The sequence below is a fragment of the Hemicordylus capensis genome, chromosome 14 (genome assembly GCF_027244095.1).
Source record: "Hemicordylus capensis ecotype Gifberg chromosome 14, rHemCap1.1.pri, whole genome shotgun sequence".
In the NCBI taxonomy this organism is placed as follows: domain Eukaryota; kingdom Metazoa; phylum Chordata; class Lepidosauria; order Squamata; family Cordylidae; genus Hemicordylus; species Hemicordylus capensis.
In genome coordinates this window covers 8,642,230-8,648,229 of record NC_069670.1, presented here as the reverse complement: position 1 = coordinate 8,648,229, position 6,000 = coordinate 8,642,230, and positions in this window count along the sequence as shown.

The following is a 6,000-nucleotide window of genomic DNA, read 5'->3' as shown; positions in this document are numbered from 1 at the left end:
TAACTTTGTAGCATTGTAACAATGACCGACTGACCCACTGACCCACTGACCCACTGTAACTTTGTAACTTTGTAACTTTGTAACTTTGTAAGTTTGTAACTTTGTAACAATGACCCACTGACCCACTGTAACTTTGTAACTTTGTAACGTTGTATCTTTGTAACGTTGTAACTTTGTAACTTTGTAACAATATCCCACTGTCCCACTGTAACTTTGTAACTTTGTAACTTTGTAACTTTGTAACAATGACCCACTGACCCACTGTAACTTTGTAGCATTGTAACAATGACCCACTGACCTACTGACCCACTGACCCACTGACCCACTGTAACTTTGTAACTTTGTAACTTTGTAACCTTGTAACTTTGTAACTTTGTAACTTTGTAACAATGACCCACTGACCCACTGTAACTTTGTAACTTTGTAACTTTGTAACTTTGTAACTTTGTAACGTTGTAACGTTGTAACGTTGTAACGTTGTAAGATTGTAACAATGACCCACTGACCCACTGATCCACTGTAACTTTGTAGCATTGTAACAATGACCCACTGACCCACTGACCCACTGTAACTTTGTAACTTTGTAACTTTGTAACTTTGTAACTTTGTAACAATGACCCACTGACCCACTGTAACTTTGTAACTTTGTAACTTTGTAACGTTGTAACGTTGTAACTTTGTAACTTTGTAACTTTGTAACTTTGTGACAATATCCCACTGTCCCACTGTAACTTTGTAACTTTGTAACGTTGTAACGTGGTAACTTTGTAACTTTGTAACAATATCCCACTGTCCCACTGTCCCACTGTAACTTTGTAACTTTGTAACTTTGTAACTTTGTAACAATGACCCACTGACCCACTGTAACTTTGTAGCATTGTAACAATGACCCACTGACCCACTGACCCACTGACCCACTGTAACTTTGTAACTTTGTAACTTTGCAACTTTGTAACTTTGTAACTTTGTAACAATGACCCACTGACCCACTGTAACTTTGTAACTTTGTAACTTTGTAACGTTGTAACGTTGTAACAATGACCCAATGACCCACTGACCCACTGTAACTTTGTAGCATTGTAACAATGACCCACTGACCCCCTGACCCACTGTAACTTTGTAACTTTGTAAGTTGTAACTTTGTAACTTTGTAACTTTGTAACTTTGTAACTTTGTAACTTTGTAACTTTGTAACTTTGTAACAATGACCCACTGACCCACTGTAACTTTGTAACTTTGTAACATTCAAACTTTGTAACAATATCCCACTGTCCCACTGTAACTTTGTAACTTTGTAACTTTGTAACTTTGTAATGTTGTAACAATGACCCAATGACCCACTGACCCACTGTAACTTTTTAACTTTGTAACTTTGTAACTTTGTAACTAACTTTGTAACTTTGTAACTTTGTAACTTTGTAACTTTGTAACTTTGTAACAATGACCCACTGACCCACTGTAACTTTGTAACTTTGTAACGTTGTAACTTTGTAACTTTGTAACTTTGAAACAATGACCCACTGAACCACTGACCCACTGTAACTTTGTAGCATTGTAACAATGACCCACTGACCCACTGACCCACTGTAACTTTGTAACTTTGTAACTTTGTAACAATGATCCACTGACCCACTGTAACTTTGTAACTTTGTAACTTTGTAACTTTGTAACAATGTTCCACTGACCCACTGTAACTTTGTAACTTAGTAACTTTGTAACAATGACCCACTGACCCACTGTAACTTTGTAACTTTGTAACTTTGTAACTTTCTAACTTTGTAACAATGACCCACTGACCCACTGTAACTTTGTAACTTTGTAACTTTGTAACTTTGTAACGTTGTAACTTTGTAACGTTGTAACAATGACCCACTGTCCCACTGTACCACTGTAACTTTGTAACTTTGTATCTTTGTTACACTGTAACTTTGTAACTTTGTAACTTTGTAACTTTGTTACAATGACCCACTGACCCACTGTAACTTTGTAACTTTCTAACTTTGTAAAAATGACCCACTGACCCACTGACCCACTGACCCGCTGTAACTTTGTAACTTTGTAACAATGACCCACTGACCCACTGTAGCTTTGTAACAATGACCCACTGACCCACGGACCCACTGTAGCTTTGTAGCTTTGTAACAATGACCCACTGACCCACTCAAGCTTTGTAGCTTTGTAGCTTTGTGACAATGACCCACTGACCCACTGTAGCTTTGTAGCTCTGTAGCTTTGTAACAATGACCCACTGACCCACTGTAGCTTTGTAGCTTTGTAGCTTTGTAACAATGACCCACTGACCCACTGTAGCTTTGTAGCTTTGTAGCTTTGTAGCTTTGTAACAATGACCCACTGACCCACTGTAGCTTTGTAGCTTTGTAACAATGACCCACTGACCCACTGTAGCTTTGTAGCTTTGTAGCTTTGTAACAATGACCCACTGACCCACTGTAGCTTTGTAGCTTTGTAGCTTTGTAGCTTTGTAACAATGACCCACTGACCCACTGTAGCTTTGTAGCTTTGTAACAATGACCCACTGACCCAATGTAGCTTTGTAGCTTTGTAACAATGACCCACTGACCCACTGTAGCTTTCTAACAATGACCCACTGACCCACTGTAGCTTTGTAACAATGACCCACTGACCCACTGTAGCTTTGTAGCTTTGTAACAATGACCCACTGACCCACTGTAGTTTTGTAACAATGACCCACTGACCCACTGTAGCTTTGTAGCTTTGTAACAATGACCAACTGACCAACTGTAGCTTTGTAACAATGACCCACTGACCCACTGTAACTTTGTAACTTTGTAACAATGACCCACTGACCCACTGACCCACTGTAACTTTGTAACTTTGTAACTTTGTAACTTTGTAACAATGACCCACTGACCCACTGTAACTTTGTAACTTTGTAACTTTGTAACTTTCTAACTTTGTAATAATGACCCACTGTCCCACTGTAACTTTGTAACTTTGTAACTTTTTAACTTTGTAACTTTGTAACGTTGTAACATTGTAACAATGACCCACTGTCCCAATGACCCACTGTAACTTTGTAGCATTGTAACAATGACCCACTGACCCACTGTAACTTTGTAACTTTGTAACTTTGTAACTTTGTAACTTTGTAACAATGACCCTCTGACCCACTGTAACTTTGTAACTTTGTAACGTTGTATCTTTGTAACGTTGTAACTTTGTTACTTTGTAACAATATCCCACTGTCCCACTGTAACTTTGTATCTTTGTAACTTTGTAACTTTGTAACAATGACCCACTGACCCACTGTAACTTTGTAGCATTGTAACAATGACCCACTGACCCACTGACCCACTGTAACTTTGTAACTTTGTAACAATGACCCACTGACCCACTGTAACTTTGTAGCATTGTAACAATGACCCACTGACCCACTGACCCACTGACCCACTGTAACTTTGTAACTTTGTAACTTTGCAACTTTGCAACTTTGCAACTTTGCAACTTTGTAACTTTGTAACTTTGTAACTTTGTAACTTTGTAACTTTGTAACTTTGTAACAATGACCCTCTGACCCACTGTAACTTTGTAACTTTGTAACGTTGTATCTTTGTAACGTTGTAAGTTTGTTTCTTTGTAACAATATCCCACTGTCCCACTGTAACTTTGTAACTTTGTAACTTTGTAACAATGACCCACTTACCCACTGTAACTTTGTAGCATTGTAACAATGACCCACTGACCCACTGACCCACTGACCCACTGTAACTTTGTAACTTTGTAACTTTGTAAGTTTGAAACAATGACCCACTGACCCACTGTAACTTTGTAGCATTGTAACAATGACCCACTGACCCACTGACCCACTGACCCACTGACCCACTGTAACTTTGTAACTTTGTAACTTTGTAACAATATCCCACTGTCCCACTGTAACTTTGTAACTTTGTAACTTTGTAACAATGACCCACTGACCCACTGTAACTGTAGCTTTGTAACTTTGTAACTTTGTAACTTTGTAACTTTGTAACTTTGTAACTTTGTAACTTTGTAACTTTGTAACTTTGTAACTTTGTAACTTTGTAACTTTGTAACTTTGTAACAATGACCCACTGTAACTTTGTAGCATTGTAACAATGACCCACTGACCCACTGACCCACTGTAACTTTGTAACTTTTTAACTTTGTAACTTTGTAACTTTGTAACAAGGACCCACTGACCCACTGTAACTTTGTAACTTTGTAACGTTGTATCTTTGTAATGTTGTAACTTTGTAACTTTGTAACAATATCCCACTGTCCCACTGTAACTTTGTAGCATTGTAACAATGACCCACTGACCTACTGACCCACTGACCCACTGTAACTTTGTAACTTTGTAACTTTGTAACTTTGTAACAATGACCCACTGACCCACTGTAACTTTGTAGCATTGTAACAATGACCCACTGACCTACTGACCCACTGACCCACTGACCCACTGTAACTTTGTAACTTTGTAACTTTGTAACTTTGTAACAATGACCCACTGACCCTTTGTAACTTTGTAACTTTGTAACGTTGTAACAATGACCCAGTGACCCACTGACCCACTGTAACTTTGTAGCATTGTAACAATGACCCACTGACCCACTGTAACTTTGTAACTTTGTAACTTTGTAACTTTGTAACAATGACCCACTGACCCACTGTAACTTTGTAACTTTATAACTTGTAACTTTGTAACTTTCTAACTTTGTAACAATATCCCACTGTCCCACTGTAACTTTGTAACTTTGCAACTTTGTAATGTTGTAACAATGACCCAATGACCCACTGACCCACTGTAACTTTGTAACTTTGTAACTTTGTAACTAACTTTGTAACTTTGTAACTTTGTAACTTTGTAACAATGACCCACTGACCCACTGTAACTTTGTAACTTTGTAACTTTGTAACAATATCCCACTGTCCCACTGTAACTTTGTAACTTTGTAACATTGTAACTTTGTAACTTTGTAACAATGACCCACTGACCCACTGTAACTTTGTAACTTTGTAACTTTGTAACTTTGTAACAATGACCCACTGACCCACTGACCCACTGTAACTTTGTAGCATTGTAACAATGACCCACTGACCCACTGACCCACTGTAACTTTGTAACTTTGTAACTTTGTAACAATGATCCACTGACCCACTGTAACTTTGTAACTTAGTAACTTTGTAACTTTGTAACTTTGTAACAATGACCCACTGACCCACTGTAACTTTGTAACTTTGTAACTTTGTAACTTTGTAACAATGACCCACTGACCCACTGTAACTTTGTAACTTTGTAACGTTGTAACGTTGTAACTTTGTAAAGTTGTAACAATGACCCACTGTCCCACTGTCCCACTGTAACTTTGTAACTTTGTATCTTTGTTACACTGTAACTTTGTAACTTTGTAACTTTGTAACTTTCTTACAATGACCCACTGACCCACTGTAACTTTGTAACTTTCTAACTTTGTAAAAATGACCCACTGACCCACTGACCCGCTGTAACTTTGTAACTTTGTAACAATGACCCACTGACCCACTGACCCACTGTAGCTTTGTAACAATGACCCACTGACCCACGGACCCACTGTAGCTCTGTAGCTTTGTAACAATGACCCACTGACCCACTCAAGCTTTGTAGCTTTGTAGCTTTGTAACAATGACCCACTGACCCACTGTAGCTTTGTAGCTCTGTAGCTTTGTAACAATGACCCACTGACCCACTGAAGCTTTGTAGCTTTGTAACAATGACCCACTGACCCACTGTAGCTTTGTAGCTTTGTAACAATGACCCACTGACCCACTGTAGCTTTGTAGCTTCGTAACAATGACCCACTGACCCACTGTAGCTTTGTAGCTTTGTAGCTTTGTAACAATGACCCACTGACCCACTGTAGCTTTGTAGCTTTGTAACAATGACCCACTGACCCCTGTAGCTTTGTAGCTTTGTAACAATGACCCACTGACCCAATGTAGCTTTGTAGCTTTGTAACA